Source organism: Pongo abelii, chromosome 6 (genome assembly GCF_028885655.2).
Source record: "Pongo abelii isolate AG06213 chromosome 6, NHGRI_mPonAbe1-v2.0_pri, whole genome shotgun sequence".
NCBI classification, from domain to species: Eukaryota; Metazoa; Chordata; class Mammalia; order Primates; family Hominidae; genus Pongo; species Pongo abelii.
In genome coordinates this window covers 61,898,847-61,909,752 of record NC_071991.2, presented here as the reverse complement: position 1 = coordinate 61,909,752, position 10,906 = coordinate 61,898,847, and positions in this window count along the sequence as shown.

The window sequence follows — 10,906 nt, the reverse complement described above, 5'->3', positions numbered from 1 at the left end:
TACAATATTATACTTTGTATCATTTCTTTTAGAGTGTAGAGTGTATCATCTATTTTATAAGTAAAGTCCTTCTACTTATTAAAAAGAAAAAGTTAACTGTACACCAGCCTCAGGCAGGTCCTTCAGGAGGTATTTCAGAAGAAGGCATTGTTATTAAAACAGATGACAGTCCCATGGGTGTTATTGCCCCTGAAGACCACCCACTGGGACAAGATGTGGAGGTGGAAGACAGTGATACTGATGATCCTGACCCTGTGTAGGCCTAGGCTAATGTGTGTGTTTGTGTCTTAGTTTTTAATAAAAAGTATATTAAGGTCCCTTGGCATTGTGTTTTGTTTTTGTTTTTGAAATGCAGTCTCTGTTGCCCAGGCTGGAGCGCTGTGGCATGATCTTGGCTCACTGCAACCTCCACTTCCCAGGTTCAAGTGATTCTCCTGCCTCAGCCTCCCAAGTAGCTGGGACTACAGGCATGGGCACCACACTCAGCTAATCTTTGTATTTTTAGTAGAGATGAGGTTTTGCCATGTTGGCCAGGCTGGTCTCAAACTCCTGGCCTAAAGTGATCTGCCCACCACGGCCTCCCAAAGTGCTGGGATTATAAGCGTGAGCACTGTGCCCAGCCACTTGATGTTGTTTTTAAGAAGTTTAAAAAGAAAAAAAAATAAAAATTTTTAAGTAGAAAAAAAACTTACAGAATAAGAATAGAATTTTATAATATTGTAATATTATTTTACAATACTTACAATATCGTAATAATGTTATTATTACAAGAGTCAAAAAGGGCCAGTTGTGGTGGCTCATGCCTATAATCCCAGCACTTTCGGAGGCTGAGACGGGCAGATTGTTTGAGCCCAGGAATTTGAGACAAACCTGGGCAACATGGTGAGACCACATCTATACAAAAAATACAAAAATTAGCCAGGCATTGGTGACATATGCTGTAGTCCCAGCTACTCAGGAGGCTGAGGTGGGAGGATTGATTGAGCCAAGGATGGAGAGGCTGTGTTGAGCTGTGATCACACCACTGCACTCCAGCCTGGACAACAGAGTGAGACTCTGTCTCAAAAAAAAAAGAAAAAAAAAAACTGTTAAGAACTGTTCTTTGGGAGGCCAAGGCAGTGGATCACGAGGTGAGGATTTCCAGACCAGCCTGGCCACGTTGGTGAAACCCCATCTCTACTAAAAATACAAAAATGAGTCACGTGTGGTGGTGGGCACCTGTAATCCCAGCTACTCGGAGGCTGAGGCAGAGAACTGATTGAACTCAGGAGGCAGAGGTTGCAGGGGGCCAGGCTCATGCCTGTAATCCCAGCACTCTGGAAGGCCGAGGCAGGTGGATCACCTGTGGTCAGGAGTTCGAAACAAGCCTGACCAACATGGTGAAATCCCGTCTCTACTAAAAATACAAAAATTAGCTGGGTGTGGTTGTGGACACCTGTAATCCCAGCTACTCGGGAGGCTGAGACAGGAGAATCACTTGAACCCGGGAGGGGAGTTTGCGGTGAGCCGAGATCATGCCACTGCACTCCAGCCTGGGTAACAGAGCGGGACTCTGTCTCAAAAAAAAAAAAAGAACTGTTAGGGAAATGCAAACTACCATACAATGAGACATCATTTCACACCCACCAGATAGCCAAAGATGAAAAAATTATCTGACAAAATCAAGTGTTGAAAGAAAGTGCAACTTTGCTGTTGGGATTTTAAATGGAAACAATGGCTCTGGAAAACAATCTGGCATCACCTGGTGAAACTGAAGATGCACATGCCTAGGATCCAGCAATCTCACTCCTAGGTAGGTAATGCCCCAGAGAAACCCTTGCACATGTGTTCCAGGGGACACACATAAGAATACTCAGAGCAGTAGGAGGAATAACACAAATGTCCATCAACAGCAGAATGGGTAAATCAGTTGTGATATGCAATGGAATATGTTTTGTTTTGTTTTGTTTTGAGACAGAGTCTCACTCTGTCACCCAGGGTAGAGTGCAGTGGCGCCATCTCAGCTCACTGCAGCCTCCACCTCCCGGGTTCAAGTGATTCTCCTGCCTCAGCCTCCCAAGTAGCTGGGACTACAGGCATGTACCACCACGCCTGGCTAATTTTTGTATTTTTAGTAGAGATGGGGTTTTACCATGTTGGCCAGGCTGGTCTCGAACTCCTGACCTCAAGTAATCTGCCTGCCTCAGCTCCCAAAGTGCTGGGATTACAGGCACCCGGGTGATATGCAATGGAATATGAAGCCATATTCTAGTAAAAATGAATGAGATGACAGCTATAAGCACCAGGAGAGAAGACACTCACCAACATAATGTACACAGAAAAAAGCAAGTTGCAAAAGAATGCATACAACGTGACACAATTTATATAAAGTTTTCAAACTCCAGGCTGGAGTGCAGTGGTATGATCTTGACTCACTGCAATCTCTGCCTCCTGGGTTCAAGTGATTCTCATGCCTCAGCCTCTAGAGCAGCTGGGATTACAGGTGCCCATCACGACACCCAGCTAATTTTTGTATTTTTAGTAGAGACGGAGTTTCACCACATTGATTACGCTGGTTTTGAACTCCTGACTTCAAGTGATCCACCCACCTCGGCCTCCCAAACTGCTGGGATTACAGGCATGAGCCACCGTGCCTGGCCTCTGTAACATTTTATTTCTAAAGGACAAAGTAATTAACATAAAATAAAAATTCGCTGGGCTGAATTTTTAATAATTTTTTAAAAGAACAAGTTAATGACTATCTTTTCATTCCTTGTGAGTCTGAACAACCTAATATGAATAAAATGTAAACAATTCCATTCAAGGCCGAGCACAGTGGCTCATGCCCATAATCCCTGCACTTTGGGCAGCCTAGGTGGGTGGATCACCTGAGGTCAGGAGTTCGAGACCAACCTGGCCAACATAGTGAAACCCCATCTTCACTAAAAATACAAAAATTAGCCTGGTGTGGCGGCACACGCCTGTAGTCCCAGCTACTCAGGAGGCTGAGGCAGGAGAATCGCTTGAACCTAAGAGGCAGAGGTTGCAGTGAGCCGAGATCGCACGACAAAGTGAGACTTCTCAAAAAAAAAAACAAAAGAAAGAAAAAAAACAGTTCCATTCAAGACTGTCTAGAGCTTCTTGGCCTTTTCCTGTAAAATCTACCTTCCAACTTAATGACGTTATTTCTGGTTGGTGACTGTTGGTGGCTGACTCAGAAAATTTACTTGGCCTCATCTTTAAAATGAGAAGACTGGACTTCTGCAACCCTGAAACCTCCTAACAAGAGGCAGCCAAGAACATTTCGCACTCATGGGCTCCTCGGAGGGCTACAGCAGCAAGCTTTGCTTTGGCAACAGAAGGCTGCTTCAGCAGGTGAGCTGTGTTTCAAAGCTCCCAGCTGCTGCCTTCCTTCATTTTAATGCTATATGAAAATAGCTGCTAACCCATTGGTCCTGGGCCCCATAGATATCAAACATGTCCTGAGGGGACACTTGGCTCAAAAGCCAGTGACATTTTGATTCCACTCCCAGCCTGAGTCTTCCCTAAGCAACTCATAAGGTTATGAGGAGAAAAATGCAAATATGTTCACCAATACCATTTCATCCCCTGAGGACTGGGTTAAAAATGCTCTTAAATCAAACTTGTCCAATCCATGGCCCACGGGCCACACGTGACCCAGGACAGCTTTGAATGCACCCCAACACAAATTTGTAAACTTTCTTAAAACATTTGACTTTTTTTGCGATTTTTTTAAAACTCATCAGCGATCATTACTGTTAGTGTATTTTATGTGTGGCCCAAGACAATTCTTTTTCGAATGTGGCCCAGGAAGTCAAAAGATTGGACACCCCTGTCTTAAATGATGGACTCTATAAGACCTTTAGGTAATAAGTCCTTGCATGTTGTGTTTTTCTTAACAAACAAAATCTCTTTTCTCGACATTCTTCCATAAGGCTATCAATCCAGATCTGGATTATATAGTAATGAAGCAGGAGAACAGGGAATTAGGGTAACCAAGGGTTAAGATAGAAGCAAAAGACCACCAGGTGCAGCCAGTTCTAGGCAAGATTAGGCAGCAAACAGGCCACATCCTCACTCCTGTGATGAGACAGAAGTTTCCACTTCGGCCTCTGATTAAGCACGGACGAATCTCCATTTTAGCCTGTGATTGGTCACAGGCCAATCCTTCATAGAGTGTAACCAATTGGAGCCCTCTAATGGGCACCTAGGGGTGTTACCAAATACTTTTAGCTTAATAAAAACCCTTGAAGACCATCGTAACGGGAACTCTTCGGCCACTTGCTCTAGCCTGCTTCTGTTGTGTGAGTTGTACTTTTGCTCCAATAAGTCTGTGCTTTCCTGACTTTGTTGTTTTGTCTTTTGTTGCTTTGTGTGTTTTGTTCAACTCTGTCCAAGACACCAAGAACCTGGACCATTCACAGTCAAGACCTTCCATCCAGTAAAAGTAACGTTCTCTAAATGGTTTTCCCAACTCCCTCTCTCTCCACCCCCCTCCTTCCCCTCTCTCCCCCCCTCCTTCTCCTCTCTCCCCCCTCCTTCCCCGTCTCCCCCCTCCCCCTCCCCCCTCCCCCTCCTTCCCCTCCCCCTCCTTCCCCTCCCCCCTCCTTCCCCTCCCCCCTCCTTCCCCTCCCCCTCCTTCCCCTCCCCCTCCTTCCCCTCCCCCTCCTTCCCCTCCCCCTCCCCCTCCCCCCTCCCCCTCCTTCCCCTCCCCCTCCCCCTCCCCCCTCCCCCTCCTTCCCCTCCCCCCTCCTTCCCCTCCCCTCCCCCTCCTTCCCCTCCCCCTCCTTCCCCTCCCCCTCCTTCCCCTCCCCCTCCTTCCCCTCCCCCTCCTTCCCCTCCCCCCTCCTTCCCCTCCCCCTCCTTCCCCTCCCCCCTCCTTCCCCTCCCCCTCCCTCCTCCTTCCCCTCCCCCTCCCTCCTCCTTCCCCTCCCCCTCCCTCCTCCTTCCCCTCCCTCCTTCCTCTCTCCACCCCCCCTTCCGTCTCCTGATCATTGCTTTCAAGGCCATCTTTTTGTTGTTGTTGTTTTTAGAGAGAGAATCTCACTCTGTCGCCCAGACTGGAGTGCAGTGGCATGATCTCGGTTCACTGCAACCTCTGCCTCCCGGGTTCAAGTGATTCTCCTGCCTCAGCCTCTGAAGTAGCTGGGACTACAGGCACGCGCCACCACACCTGGCTAATTTTTATTTTTAAAAAGTATTTATTTTTAGTAGAGATGGGGTTTCGCCATGTTGCCCAGGCTAGTCTCGAACTCTTGAGCTCAGGCAATCTGCCCACCTTAGCCTCCTGAAGTGCTAGGATTATAGGCATGAGCCACCGTGCCCGGCCTCCAGGCCATCTTTTTTATTTTTATTTTTGAGACAGAGTCTCTCTCTGTCGCCCAGCCTGGAGTGCAATGGCGCGATCTCAGCTCACCGCAACCTCCGCCTCCCAGGTTCAAGTGATTCTCCTGTCTCAGCTCCCCGGGTAGCTGGAATTACAGGCGCACACTACCACGCCCGGCTACTTTTTGTATTTTTTTTAGTAGAGATGGGGTTTCACCATGTTAGCCAGGCTGCTCTTGAACCCCTGACCTAAGGTGATATGGCCACCTCGGACTTCCAAAGTGTTGGGATTACAGGCATGAAGCCACCGTGCCCTGCCAAGGCCATCTTTTAAAAGGTAACTTTGGAGGCCGGGCACGGTGGCTCACGCCTGTAATCTCAGCACTTTGGAAGACCGAGGCGGGCAGATCACGAGGTCAAATGTTCGAGGCCAGCCTGGCCAACATGGTGAAACCCCGTCTCTACTAAAAATACAAAAATTAGCTGGGCATGGTGGCGTGCGCCTGTAATCCCAGCTACTAATGAGGCTGAGGCAGGAGAATGGCGTGAACCTGGGAGGTGGATGTTGCAGTGAGCTGAGATCGTGCCACTGCACTCCAGCCTGGGCAACAGAGCAAGACCCCATCTCAAAAAAAAAAAAAAACCCCACACTTAAACCCTGTTGCTACTGGAGGATCTACTTTTGATGTGGTAACCTAGCAGAGAAGAGCAGAACCAGTGGCAAAACAATGGAGAGGTCAAGTCACATTTGTGTTCTAGCAAGGCAAAAGCCTCTGCATTGGCTTTTTTTTTTTTTTTTTGAGACGGAGTCTCGCTTTTTGCCCAGGCTGGAGTGCAGTGGCACGATCGCAGCTCACTGCAAGCTCCGCCTCCCGGGTTCACATCATTCTCCTGCCTCAGCCTCCTGAGTAGCTGGGACTACAGGCATCTGCCACCAGGCCCGGCTAATTTTTTGTAGTTTTAGTAGAGATGGGGTTTCACTGTGTTAGCCAGGATGGTCTTGATCTCCTCACCTCGTGATCCGCCCACCTCGGCCTCCCAAAGTGCTGGGATTACAGGCGTGAGCCACCGCACCCGGCCTGCACTGGCTTTTTAGTCAGCTGAAAACGTATTTTCTGGAATGTTTTCCCACCGTCATTACTTGTACAGCCTAGAGCCTGAACACTTCTGGGAACACAAATTCTAGACAGAGAAAATTTGAGGAAGGGAGTTGTCCTTGAAAGAAAACACTGGCTTAGAATTCTTCTCAATTGAGGATTTTAAGTACAGGATGGCCTTGAATTGAACGTCTTACAGTCAGTGCAGGCCACTCTGATTCGCTCCAAACTTGGAGGTCTCATTCACAGCAGTCTCTTGGTGGGGCACATTGCAAAAATGTTACAACAGCGGTTGTTGCTATAACATCCCCCCAGAGACTGTTTGGGTCTTAATTAGATCATAAGATATTATTTCCAAACTCTAAATAGAGAACAAATAGCTTTCCTCCACATCCTTGCCAACTTTCATCTTTTTGATATTAGACATTCTAACAGGATGAGGGGCCGTCCCATTGTGTGGTTGTGGGTTTTTTTTCCTAATTGACATAGTGTTCTGTCATTTTCCCCCCAATTGTTATTGTAGTTCTAATTTGCGTTTCCCTAATGATTAGTGATGCTGAGCAGTTTTGCATGAACCTGTTGGCCATTTGTATGTCCTTTGCCCATTTTAAAAATCAGGTTTTGTTGCTATTGAGTTGCATGAGTTCCTTAAAGTGTTAATATACAAAACATTTACCAGATGTGTGGTGTGCAAATATTTTTCCTACTCTGTGGAATATCTTTTCACTTTGTTAATTATTTTGCTGTACAAAAGCTTTTTAGTTTTATACAACGCCATTTGCCTATTTTTGCTTTTGTTGTTTGAGCATTCAAGGTCATAGCCAAAAAAGAAGAAGAAGAAAAAAATCCTTGACTAGATCAGTGTTGTAGAGCAAGCTTATCCAACTTGTGGCCCACAGGTCACATGCGGCCCAGGATGGCTTTGAATGACGTTCAACACAAATATGTAAATGTTCTTAAAACATTACGAGATTTTTTAGGCCAGGCTTGGTGGCTCGTGTACTTTGGGAGGCCGAGGTAGGCAGATCACCTGAGGTCAGGAGTTTGAGACCAGTCTGGCCAACATGGCGAAACCCTGTGTCTACTAAAATACAAAAATTAGCCAGGTGTGGTGGTGCATGCATGTAGTCCCAAATAGTTGGTAGGGGTGAGATCACGCCACTGCACTCCAGCCTGGGCAACAGAGCGAGACTCTGTCTCAAAACAAATAAAAAAAACCTGAGGTTTCTTTTTTTTTTTTTTCTAGCTCATCAGCTATCATTGGTGTTAGTGTGTTGTATGTGTGGCCCAAGACAATTGTTCTTCCAATGTGGCCCTGAGAAGCCAAAAGATTGGACACCTTGTTGTAAGAGCTTTTCCACTAGGTTTTCTTCTAGCAGTTTTACAGTTTCAGGTCTTACTTTTTAAGTCTTTAACCTCTTTTAAGATTTTTTTTCCAAGGTATAAGATAAGGGAGCTGTAATTCTGATATTGTCACCTTGTTCCTAACAGTAGTAGCAGCTGTAAGCGCCAAATAATAACATAGCCCGACAGAAATGGAGTGTCCTGGCTGGGTGCAGTGGCTCACACCTGTAATCCCAGCACTTTGGGAGGCCGAGGTGGGTGGATCACGTGGTCAGGATTTTGAGACCAGCCTGGCCAAGATGGTGAAACCCCGTTTCTACTAAAAATACAAAAATTAGCCAGGCATGGTGGCAGGTGCCTGCAATCCCACCCTCTTGGGAGGCGGAGGCAGGAGAATCACTTGAACTTGGGAGGCGGAGGTTGCAGTGAGCCGAGATCACGCCACGGCATTCCAGCCTGGGCGACAGAGCAAGACTCTTTCTTGAAAGGAAGAAAAGGAACAGGAAAGAAAGGAAAAGGAAAGAAAAGAAAGAAAAAGGAAAGAAAGGAAAAGAAAGGCGTGTCCTTGGAAGCCACTCACGCCTCACTAGGACTCAGGCTCGGACCTTTTCCCAGGGAGCTAAGGCAGCCTCTTGATATTTTAATAAGGCTGAATATGGATCAGCCTGTAGTGTTCCTGAACTCATTAGCTACACTTCTTAGAATTTGTTTGCAGTTTCGATTTGTGACACCACCAGGCAGATAGGAGAATTGATTGGCTGCAACTGTTAGGGAATGAATGTCTATTGTTAGATGCTTTCCTGAGGTGTGACCAAAAAGCTTGGAGTAGTAAAAGTCCAGGGCCAAAGTTCCAGCTTGACCTGCTCTGTGAGGTGTTCCCTCACCCCCCTAGGTGGAATTAATCACTCTCACCTGCCTTCCCAGACCTTGGGGCTCCCTACTGTGGTGGAAGTGTTCCTTTAAGGGACTTGCCCCCAAACCACAAGCTCCCCAAAACGCACTGGCAGAGGAGGCAGGCTTTGTTTCTTTCACCCAGCCCTCCAGAGTTCAGCAGCCAGAGGTTCCCCTCACCTGTTAATCACAATGACTCAAATCTCACAATAATTCCAAAATGGAAGAACCTCATAAAACTGGGATAAGAAAATGAAAAGCAGAAGTTTTACTGGACTGTCAGCAGAGCTGATCAAAAGAAATCAGAGGCCCTTTAGAAATCAGGTTTTGGCAGAAAGAAAACAACCCAAGGTCTTGTCTTATGACATAGTGGGGAGTGAGGCTGTATCGCACCTGTGAATCAATATTTAATATCACAGTTCAGCTCTGGGGACAAAACACTTCACAGGCTGTGGTAGATATGGCAGTAAAAACCCATGGGCTTCTCCAGGGGTTGATACCGTCACTGGTATTCCCCTGGCCTGGAACATCACCCCACAGCACCTCCAAAGTTACATCCCTTTAGGGGTTTCCATTCCCCCCAAGTCCATTGTGAAAGGGGCCCCCTGAAGTTGGCTAATTTGGGGCCCTGTAGTCCACTGTCCTTACCTCTGCCTCAAGACCCAGGTCTGTTCAAATAGCACCTCCCTGCAGAGACTTTTCCAGCTCTGGGGGAGAATTGCTGCTGTATACTACAGCATGTGGGCTCTCCTCTTTCAAACACAATTACATGGTATTGATGACATTTAATCATTATCTCTCCTACTCTCTGGGAGCTCCCTGGGTACAGATACTATGTTTTGTTTTTTATTTATTTATTTGTTTATTTTGAGACAGAGTTTTGCTCTTGTTGCCCAGGCTGGAATGCAATGGTGCGATCTCAGCTCACTGCAACCTCCGCCTCCTGGGTTCAAGTGTTTCTCCTGCCTCAACCTCTTGAGTAGCTGGGATCACAGGCACCCGCCACCATGCCTGGCTAATTTTTTGTATTTTTAGTATTGGCCAGGCTGGTCTCGAACTCCTGACCTCAAGTGATCCACCCACCTCGGCCTCCCAAGGTGCTGGGATTATAGGCGTGAGCCACCACGCCCAGCTGAGACAATGTTTTATTCACCTTCCCTCTCTCTGGCCTTAGTCCAGCGCCTGGCACAGAATGTTCACTTGAACCTTGGTGAGGCTCCTTGGGAGGGTGAATCACAAGTCTACGCAGAGTGCCCCACAACCTGCAAAGCCCACCTACCAACATCGGGGTGACAAGAGGGGACCCCAATATCAATTCCTGAGGCTGTGGGAAAAACAGTCTGGCTCTGTGACAGGGCCCAGTAATCCAAGGGGCCAATGTGAGTGTTTAGAGGCACAGCTTCAGAACAAACAACGGTTGTGAAAGCTGAGGAAACAATGCTGCAAGGGATGGGAGTCACAGCCTGCACTTTGGTTCCACAAATAGACTGGACAAATGGTGGAGGAGGGGCCTCCTCACATGGGAACCTCCTATGGGAGAGGCTGCAAGCAGTGCTCTGGGATGCTCGCAAACCACAGGCTTGGTGCCCTGAGAAGCCAACAGCTCATCTCATCGCAGGCCTCGGTGCCCACCCCAGGCTGCACTCCCTGCCCTTACAAGCCTGGAAGACATGCCTGGCAAACCCACACAGAACATCTGAGTGCACAGACAATACGAACCCCACAGCCCCAGGAGAGTTTGGGGTGCAGAGAGCTAGTACCTTACTCCTAGGTTTATAAAATACAAAGTCCCTGTTTGTCTTCTCTTGAGAAGGATTTTGTCCTCCTTCCAATGAGGATATTTACAAAGTAGGGGACAAAATAATTTTAAAAATATAAATATACAAATCCATAGTATTTATAACATAAGACAGGTCATTTTAATCCTGGCCCTTCCTTCTGCAAGGTCTCCGGAGGGCAGAACCAGTACAAAGGCAGTGGAAATCCAGGAAAAAGGATTAAGTTTACATGAGGTGGGAATATTCACCAACAGCTACAGCTGCCTGGTGGTGGAATGAGCTGTCCTATGATGATGGGAAGGGTAAGCTGAGGCTGTAGGGTGAGCAGTGATTCCAACATTTTAGTTATAATGAACTTTTGTCATAAGATGTATGGCTCTTTAAATGTCTGTTATTGAGCTGGGCATAGTGCCTGTAATCTCAGTGATTTGGGAGGCCAAGGCAGGAGGATTCCTTGAGGACAGGAGTTTG